The sequence below is a fragment of the Cydia splendana genome, chromosome 11 (genome assembly GCF_910591565.1).
Source record: "Cydia splendana chromosome 11, ilCydSple1.2, whole genome shotgun sequence".
NCBI lineage: Eukaryota > Metazoa > Arthropoda > Insecta > Lepidoptera > Tortricidae > Cydia > Cydia splendana.
Window position 1 is genome coordinate 4,304,324 of NC_085970.1, and position 10,988 is coordinate 4,315,311.

General features: G+C 37.3%; 2 non-coding genes across 2 annotated transcripts; both read right to left on the reverse strand.

The window, feature by feature from the left end:
* Positions 1–239: 239 nt before the first annotated feature.
* Trnas-gga (transfer RNA serine (anticodon GGA)) lies at positions 240–312 on the reverse strand. The gene has a single exon. It is a non-coding gene; the product is annotated as a tRNA-Ser (tRNA).
* A 239-nt stretch (positions 313–551) lies between these two features.
* Positions 552–624, reverse strand: Trnas-gga (transfer RNA serine (anticodon GGA)). Its single transcript has one exon. It is a non-coding gene; the product is annotated as a tRNA-Ser (tRNA).
* Positions 625–10,988: the final 10,364 nt, after the last annotated feature.

Consider the following 10,988-nt stretch of genomic DNA (forward strand, 5'->3'; position numbering starts at 1 on the left):
ACTTATTGTTTATTTTCGATCGGAGCGATTCCTCGAAAAATCTCAGATAGTACATAAAGTGTGCATCGGATAGGACCAAATGGCGAGAAAGAGGGGAAGCCTTTGCCCAGCAGTGGGACACTCCTATAGGCTAATGAAAAAAAAAGCATAAAGTATAGATGGTCTCAAACAATTAAAATAAGGTTTCAATAAAGATCAAATCTCAAACTTTATATTAAAGGAAAAAATTGAAAAATTTACGCTTCCGGCAGGACTTGAACCCGCATCCTCCACAATCCGTGTGTTGCTCTTAACCAATTGAGCTACGGAAGCCTACCAGGACATCGCAAATCTTTCCATTCCTTTCTTTATATAAACACGCCTTTGGGGTGGCGTATAGCGACATCTACCGACAGACAATTACATCTTTTAACGGCACTGGAGTCTCAAGTTGCATTGAGAATTCACCAGTAACAATGTGCTAACCCATACTAAATCAATTTTTTAACAAGCAGATACGTCTGCGAGCGATATTCCAAACTTTATATTAAAGGAAAAAATGGAAAAATTTACGCTTCCGGCAGGACTTGAACCCGCATCCTCCACAATCCGTGTGTTGCTCTTAACCAATTGAGCTACGGAAGCCTACCAGGACATCGCAAATCTTTCCATACCTTTCTTTATCTAAACACGCCTTTGGGGTGGCGTATAGCGACATCTACCGACAGACAATTACATCTTTTAACGGCCCCGGAGTCTCAAGTTGCATTGAGAATTCACCAGTAACAATGTGCTAACCCATACTAAATCAATTTTTTAACAAGCAGATACGTCTGCGAGCGATATTCCAAACTTTATATTAAAGGAAAAAATGGAAAAAAAAACTGTTACTGGTGAATTCTCAATGCAATTAATATAAAGTTTAGAATATCGCTCGCAGACGTATCTGCTTGTTAAAAAATTGATTTAGTATGGGTTAGCACATTGTTACTGGTGAATTCTCAATGCAACTTGAGACTCCGGTGCCGTTAAAAGATGTAATAAAGTAAATAAAGTAAATAAAAAATAAAAATAAAATAAATAAAATAAAACTATTTTTTTTAGTTCTGACGGCACATCACTAAAACTACTTTAAATGTAGCAAACCAGTAAGCAACCGATAATAAAGGTTACCATAACTGAATGAAAACCTGTTAAAACCCTTAACAAAAACCCTATCGCGATGGGGTTTTGAGATTAACTCGGTTAAAGGTTAGGGTTACCGTTTCAATAAGCTTACCATTACAATCAGGTAACAGTATGATAGGGTTACCGAATGATAAGGTAACCGAATCGATTGGGTTACCGAATTGATAGGATTAAGCGTAAAGAGGGGTTTTCCGGTCCTTGTTTCTGACTTTATATAATTATTTTGCCACTGACAAAAAAACCTGTTTGAGCACGTTATTTAAACGACTTCTCTTTGGTCAAGTTTAATTTCGTTTTTATATTGTAACAAAACCGGGATCACTACTTTGGGACACTAGTAGAGTCTGGCCATCAAAACGTGATACTGAAAATTACCGCCAAATTTAAAAATTCTAGCACATATTTCATCGCCAGTGAGCAATGACTGATTTTAAATGAATGTTAAGTAAATAGAATTCTGATTGTAGCGAGGAATTGAATTATATTTTAGCGATATGTGTAAACATTGGATTTGGTACCTATTTCTCGTAGTGACATCTATGTTTTTTTTTTAAGTTTAGATCGCGTCGACATGGAGGGATGTACCTAGGGATTGCAATCCGGTCCGGCGGATCCGGTAATCCGGCCGGATCCGGCGCTTTTTAGAAGCTACCGGATCCGGTTGAAATCACCGGATCCGGACCGGATCCGGGAAAATAGAAAAAAAGACCGCACGCAGCGCCCACTGCGCGTTTTAAGTGAGATAAAGGCGACGGATAGAAGAAAGAAGTTAAATAGAATAAAGAACGAATGAAAACATCCAAATTTAGTAAAATAAGAAGATATTTAATATGACGATGATTGAGAACAGAAGAGGATTTCCTCTTCTTTCATGTTAGTGGCACGAATCGGCACGATACGACGATTACTTAAATAAATAGAAGTAAACATTAATGGATGGAGATGCCAAGGAAGGCATTTGTAACGACCGGTCTGGCCTAGTGAGTAGTGACCATTCAGTGACCCTGCCTATGAACTATGAAGCCGATGGTCCTGGGTTTGAATACCGGTAAGGGCATTTATTTGTGTGATGAACACACATATTTGTTCCTGAGTTATGAGTGTTTTCTACGTATATAAGCATGTATTTATCAATATACTATACGTATATATATCGTCGCCTAGTAGTACTACCTAGAGCTAGCTAGTACCCATATTACAAGCTTTGCTTGGTTTGGGGCTACGAGTAGGTCGATCTGTATAAAATTGTCCCCAAATATTTATTCATGAATTATTTATTTATTTGTGATTTAGGCTATAAAACTATCTTCACGGATAAAAAATGAAAGCAAGATAATATTGGAACGCATTTTATAAAATTTTGGTTAAAACTAAAATATCTTGTTAGTAGAATGGATGTCAGCGTTACAAATAATTCCATCAAAGAACAGTTACGAAAACTTGTCCTTTCAAGGAGTTCCATTTCCCATCCCATAATTATCCCATTAACAGGCTTTGGAATCTAATCAAATTTATATTTTTATTGTAAACGTATAAATTTGAGCAGAATGTGAATGATTAAATATAATAAAATTAATAAATGACTTAGATTTCATATTTTATTTTTAAATTGAGATTGACTATGTGACACTTTTTAATACTTAGTTTTATTTTATTGTTAAAAAGTTATTTCTTATTTGCTTCAAATTGTTGTTTTATGAATACATTTGTAAAAATACCCTTTGTTTCTCATATAACGCATAAAACTTGAAATATATGCCATTTAATTAACTTTAATATCCTTATACCTAACCGGATCCGGTCCGGCCGGATTGAGGCCAAAATCCGGCCGGATTGAAAATCAATCCGGTTTACAATCCCTAGATGTACCTCTTCCAGTAACGAAGAAGACGGTCAAGGGCCCAGTGGTTCAAGAGATCTACCTGTGGAAGAGAACGACGGATGGAACCTGCATCGTCCTCGCACTGTACCAGTTACAGTGCCTCAAATCAGCTCCTCCGAAGAGCTGAGAATCCCTGAAGGTACCAATAGTCCCACTGACTATTTCTAATAAAACTATCGTGTTGACAGTTGCAAACAGACTAATTTTATTTTAAATATACCGTTTTTTAACAAATTTATGATGTTTAACAGAAGTCAAACTTTTTGTTAAAACATCTGCTGGCATTTCAGCTGTGGGCATATACTTAATTTTAACAAAATTATTTGCCGCAGCCTCTCGGACAAAATGACAACGTATGTCGATATGTTTTGACCTCCTGTGTAAAATAGGATTTGCAGCCAGTTTTTGTGCACTCTGGTTATCGTTATACAAAACAATGGTATCACAGCTACCTAAAATTTCTGTAATGAGATTTTTTAAATAGATAGCTTCCTTACACGCTTCTGACATGGCTACAAATTCTGATTCAGTACTAGAAAGTGACACAGTTCTCTGTTTTCTACATTCATAGGATATTACACTATTTGACAATGTACAACAAAACCCAGAATATGACCTTCGGTCATTGATATCTGACCCCCAGTCAGCATCTACAAAACATTCCAGAGATGAATTGTCCTTTTTATACACAAGACCATAATTTTTTGTTTTATGTAAGTACTTAAAAATTCTTTTAGCATGTTTCCAATGATTTTCATTGTGACAATTATTAAATTGGCTTAAATAACTTACACTATATGAAATATCTGGTCGGGTCAAAACTGATAGGTACATTAAACTACCTAACAATTGCTGGTAAGGATATTTCTTATCTTTACATACATTTTCTGATTTTTCACACTGTAGATTAACTTCCATAAGAATTTCCGCTAACTTACTGTCAGTCATATTAAATCTATGAAGCAATTCAGTTACATACTGTTCCTGATCTACTGTTATCATACCATTTTTGACCTTGATTCTCATGCCTAAACATTGTTTTAACTGGCCTAAGTTTTTGATCTTAAAATTAACACTTAGCTCCTGTACTAATTGATTAGTAGCTGGTTTACTGTTGGAGAAAACAAAAAAAAACAACAAACAGAGCTATGATAGTTTTAGTATCACCTTCAAACTTAGTAAACAAACATGGCTCAAATTTAGATTTCTTATAGCCAAGACTATGCAAGTACTCCTCTACTCTTTGATACCAAGCCCTAGACGACTGCTTGAGCCCATAGATAGCCCTTTTCAATTTTAAAACTTTATTATTATTATCATCACTGCAGTCAGGAGTAACAGGCTGATTCATATACACTGTCTCATCCAAAAAAACATTTAAAAAAGCAGTAGTTACATCCAAATGACTTACATCTAAATCAAGTTTTACAGCAAGAGCAAACAAAAGTCTTAATGTGGAGTATCTAAGCACCGGAGAAAATGTCTCATGGAAGTCGACACCTTCCTTTTGGGTGAAGCCCTTTGCAACTAAACGCGCACGATATCTCACTTTATTTTCTAAGTCTATTTTATTTTTGAACACCCACTTACACTGAACCACTGTGCTATTCTCAGGATAGTCCACTAATTCCCACGCACTGTTCTCTTCAAAAGAATTTAATTCTTCTCTCATAGCCTCCTTCCAAAATGAAGATTCAGGGCCATTCAGAGCTTCTTTGAGACTAATACCTCCTTCAACTGGGCTTTGACTCGATTCCACACACGCTCGATGCATCTTGAACTGGTGCTTCTTCAGTCGCTGAAACGCTTACCTAGATGGGGTTAGGTCCATGGTCATCTGGGCCACTTGGAACCTCAAAAAACTCTGCCTCATCAGATTCAACTGAGGCATTCAGTTCTTGTCCGCCATGATCTGAAGTCTCGACATTTTGCTCCTTTTCAGCTTGAACCTCTACTTCTACAGAATCCACCTTCTTTTCAGGACATGAAATATCAATCTGCACGCTGCTCTCCTCAACTCCCTCTTCAATTATAATCACATCTCTACTTGTAATTATATTGTTGCTATTAGGATCGTACACTCTATAGCCTTTGATATTTATTATCAGCGTAGCCAACAAGTATGCACTGCTTTGCTTTCTTGCCCCACTTCAGACGACGTTTCTTAGGTATATGGACCATAACTTTAACCACTTTAACCATAAGTTTTTATGAATTGAAGAAGGAATTGCCTTTCATAAAAACTAAATTCCTAAAAGTATTGTCAGATAAGTTCCGTCTAGTTGGCAAATGAATGTATCCAGCTAGTGTAAACAGTTTCTCAACTGGACCGGAAGAGAATAGGCTGGTATTAAATTTAATGAACATTCTTTAACCCCCTTATTCATAAACGTTTACTAAAGTTGTTTAGTTATAGTAATATTTAAGGGTTTTTATGAGTCCGAGACGAAAGTAAACTCCAAGTAAACGACACAACTGATTTATTTAGGGCTTACCCTCAAAGTGTTAATAATATGTCTACCCCACATTTCATACATATATAACACCTATCATATCATATCATATCTCTGTCATTGGTCCACAGACATCGCTGTGCATTAGCTCCAGTGGTCTTGTTGTTTTACTGCTGCTTACCTTTAGGGAAAGGCTCGGCCGAAACCTTAACGTGGTTCGCTTTCCATACGTTATTTTGGTATTGCATTGATAAAAAATATATCATTTTTTTGCGTGATTTCTGTATAAAACAAAGTTTTACTATCAATTTAGCGCAAATAAACATTCGAAAGTAGATAGATGCGCACATATTTATGTAGTAATAGTGTATCATTACTTAAATTAACGTATTGTTTTTTGTATGGAAAGCGAACCACCTTAATGTCCGCTTCACAGTTCTTTTAAATCTTGAAACAACACACCGCATGCCGTAACTTACACATTCCAGTTGAGTAGTATAGTGTGTTTGTGCCGATTTGAGCCTTAAACTTTTCCGCTAGGGGGCGCCACTTTGTATGTGTAAGAGTATTGGTTCCAAAAAAATCTTCAGTGAAATGTATGGTGTATGTATGAGTAGAGGTAGACGGTGTCGTTTACCAGCCACTGTATGTGTGTGTGTAAGTTATTATCGATTCGCTTAGTTCTCTATCAAATGTATAGATGTCGCTGCTAAGCTACCGCCTCGTCAGTAGACGCCGCTAGTTAGTTCCGAAAACCTCCGCTATGAAGGTATAGATGTCACTACTAAGCTGCCTTAAGCTTGCTTAAGTCTGAGTAGTTCTAAAAATAAAAGAGGTATAAATCATAAACTATTTGAATTGGGTGAGTGGACGCATAATAAAATAATGTATTTACTCACTAAACATTTTTATTTCGCCAATAGACTTAAAAGTAAATTTATCCAGTACATATGTAAAATTAATTTAAACTTATATATAGCATAAATCTATAAATAAAGTAGGGGAAACTTGCCTAATTCGTACCCCTTAAGAGAAAATGCTAATTTCTTGGAAATACAACTAATAAATAAAAATCAAATTGTGTTTAAAGAATCTTTATTTAATAACGAACCAACAAAAGTAACAAGTTAAACTTAAACCTCTACAACTTCTGAGAAATAAAAATAAAAAAAAAAGTGGAAAAGGTACGATTTAGGCCTAATTGTCCCTAAAACTACCCGTATATTCGTATATCGTACTACGTAACTCTACGTAAGTACGTACCTATCGTACGTATTGTCTCCATGTCAAACCATGAGATCTTATAATTAGTATCGGTCTTATAATCACAGAAACTGACATAAGTAATCTTTGCAGTCATCACAAATAAAATTATGAGTATTTTTGTCAACCCCAGCACATAGTTCGTGAATCCAGGTTTCACAATATGTGCATTGCATCATGTCTTCTAAAGTACGAAATAAAACAAAGTGTTCGGCAAGAATAAGGCACATGATAACTAACGATTTTAATTTTGCCGCGTAAAAAAATGGCTGCCGGGCTGGTGTCTGTCGTCCATTATTTGAAACCGTAAAAGAGTATATAATTAAGCATAAAACTTCTAATTTCATTTCATATTCAAATTCATATTTTTATGTAGAAGGGCAGCGTAGAGTTGTTGTACGGGTGATGAGACATAGCGAACTAGTAGTTTCATTTTGTAGCACTGGCGTCGCCACTGCAGTTTCACAACTCGAGATCTTGATGGGGTACGTTTTAGGCGCAGGTACGATTAAGGAAAGTTTCCCCTATAATGGGTATCTATCTCCTTTAATGTGTCCTAATGCTAATGTTTGATGTGATTTTGATGGGATTGGGAATCACTTATCATCATTCTTTAGAGCGATTTTGTTGACAGTTTGCGAATATAACTGATGACCTTTACTACGTATTACCTACATTCATGTTCCTATACTGAGGTGGATTGTTCATTATACAGTTGTTGTAATAATCCTCACCGGAAACAGCTTCTCCAACCATGGGTGACCCATGAAGATTTTTTATGAGTGAAATTTGAAGAAAACTTGCCCGATCTTAACTCTGGTTTGGAAGCCATAATATCTGCTAATCTTTTTTTTGCGAACTCGTCATATTATGTTTGTTTTCAGACATTTCAGGACACTAAACCCGCCCGCAAATACAAATTCTAAATTCTTTTGAGCTTCTATATCTATACATATGCTCTCAGACTTCTTTTGTACCTACTTACAGGCAGTGGCGTAGCTAGGGGGGGGCGGCGGGGGCGGCCCGCCCCGGGTGTCACCCATTTGGGGGGTGACACCCGACCGTGAACATCAGTAGTGCCATCTATAAAAATTCGTAAAACTGTGGCAGATTGCACAACCGCCATTAAGGAAATAATATACAACATGCCCACGAGGAACCCGAGAGATTTTGACAGAATATTCCTGATCATATTTAAAGACTAAAATGTCCTATATTTCATAGTCCAGTACCACCAGCATAGCAATGTACAAATTGCAGAACATTCCCAAAAAGCGGAAACGTTCTCGAGAATGTTCTCAGAACATGGAAATTATTGTTCCGCCTTCTTGGATTTTTTCCAAAAAAATGATTTTGTCATAGGTATCTAGAGGCCTCTATCTCCCGCCATGCCAAATCTCAGCGCGCTCGCACCAATATGAAAAAAATTAAAAAAAAAACTCGGCCATTTTTTTTTAATGCAGTTTGTTTTATCTCGGGGCCCTCTATGACATTTGGTCGAGCACCCCCCACCTATCACGCACCGTTTAAAAGTTGCCATACTAAATAAAAGTGGCCAGTTTTCCCGCAATTGTAGTATTTTTCCAAAAAAACAATTTTTCATAGGTATTTAGGGGACCCCGAGATTCCGTGGCCAAAATTTCAGCGCGCTAGTGCAATTTAACTTTAAAAAATTTAAAAAAAAAATCGGCCATATTGAAAAAAAAAAACATGGCGGCGTCAAAAACTACCAGGGTCCCTCTATGACATTTGGTCGAGCACCCCCACCTAGGTCTGACCGTTTGGCCGGGCCGTCATACATTTTTCTGACCGGAAGCGGTAGACCAAAAGCCGGAATTTTCTGGGGGTAAGGATACTACACCTAAACTATCGTGAATATTCATGGTATAAACTACGATAAATAAATAAATACTATAATACTACGATAAATAAATAAAAACTTAATTAAGGTTATTAAAGAAAAGAATAACATGCACTCTAAATGGAAAAAATATAGAAATCCTCTTGATTATGATAGTTTTTCAATATTACGCAAACGTCAAAAACAGCTGCAAGAAATGTGCTGGAAACGTTATCTCCTCTCGGTCCAAGATGGGATAAAAAGTAATCCAAAGCAGCTCTGGTCTTTTATAAAAGCTCGCCGGGGCGGTTCCGCATACCCTAAGTCATTTGAATACCAAGGTCAAACTTTAGATGATAATGCTGAGATTTGTGAAGGTTTTAATAATTTTTTTCACTCCGTATTTAGCTTGCCTCTCACAGTTTACCCTGAGATGCATCTTGCGCCACCCTATTGTAACAGCGAGCAGATTGTCTCGGCAGTAAATATTTCACCCGTAGAAATAGAAAATTTACTATCTAAATTAAATCCCAATGGCGGCGCTGGCAGCGATGGGATCCCCCCCTTTTTTATTAAACACTGTGCATCGAGCCTGAGTCATCCACTTGCTATATTATTTAAAAAGTCTCTATCTGAGGGTTTATTTCCGGAAAAATGGAAAGAGGCCTTAATTGTCCCAATTCACAAGAAAGGACCCAAATCTAAAATAATAAATTATCGCCCTATATCAATTTTAAATCAGTTTGCTAAAACGTTTGAGAAAATTATATTAAATAATATTTACAATGTAATTAACAAAGGTATTCCCCCTCAGCAACATGGATTTCTCAGAAATCGTTCTACAATTTCGAATCTAATAGATTTTACGAACTTCGTGGTTAAAAATATGGATAAAAGAAAGCAGGTTGACGTGATCTACACAGATTTCGAAAAAGCATTTGACAGAGTGGATCACGTCATCCTGCTTCGCAAGCTACACTGGTTGGGTCTCCGTGGTGATGTCTTTAGATGGGTTACGTCATACGTGTCGAACAGGCGGCAAGCGGTAGTCCTCGGTGGATGCAGGTCAAACTTTGTGAATGTCCCTTCTGGTGTCCCCCAGGGGTCGCACCTCGGTCCGTTGCTTTACAACGCATATCTCTTTGATATTTACTCAGTATTTAGATTTTCAAAGTTTCTTATGTATGCTGACGACAAAAAAATCTTCACGGATGTCAGTAGTTTCAGCGACTGTCAACAGCTACAGAGTGATCTGGACCGTTTATCTCAGTATTACATTAACAACCGTATAACTGTAAACATAACAAAATGCGCCCAAATCTCCTTTACCCGTAGTCCTTGTCCAATTAAGTTTCAGTATAGTATCGGAGGTGAAGCTGTAGAACGAGTATACTCAGTGAGGGATCTTGGGGTGACCCTTGATTCAAAATTAACATACGTTCAACATATCGACGATATTGTGAACCGTGCTTATAAAAATCTGGGTTTCGTGTTTCGCGTCTGTGGTGAATTCGAGGATGTCGGATGCATTAAAATAGTATACTATGCGTATGTCCGAAGCGTCCTTGAATACGCTAGCTGCGTTTGGTCTCCCCAGTATATTATTCATAAGGAAAAAATAGAGAAAATCCAGCGCTCCTTCTTGCGCCACCTGGGCTTCCGTATCAGACAATGGGATACCGACTACGAGTCCAGGTGTATTCGTCACCGCTTACTTAGTCTCCAGGATAGAAGGGTTTTACTAGATATTACTGTATTGTACGACATACTCTCGGGGCGAATTGACAATTCTCCTTTGCTGTCGGAGATCAAATTCTCAGTGCCATCAATTAGAACTAGGAATTCTGAGCGTTGTCTTGTCACGTAAATATTCCTAGCCCGGCTGTGGGCTTTCCCTGAGGAAACTCACGGACAATTAAAGTTACTAAATTAAATAAAAACTAAATCTTACCAAAAGCTCAAGCAGGTGCTAAACCTATTTCCATCAACTATTCAGGGCAATAAAGGACATGAATGAAAGTTAGTTTTTGTGACACATCATTTATTACTAATTCGAACACGGGCAGTTACTCTACATGTAAATCATTAAGCTAGCATAAGCACCTTATTTTAATAATGTCAGACGACAGAGCTGGGTCGTGCCAGAAATGGTTCTAAAATGATTTACAAGCAGACCTATCTAAATTTGTTAGTCCCTAAATTATCATTTGCCATCACATATGATTCTACTAAATTCTTTAACTTTAAATTTGGAAATGCTTCTAGGACGGAAAGAAAGCGTACACCAACCTCATAACACTGTTCCACCAGTTCAAGCCCGACGTGTCATCCTCCGCTGTGCCGGAGCCGATTTGCAGCAGCGGGAATCTGACCCGACACCGCA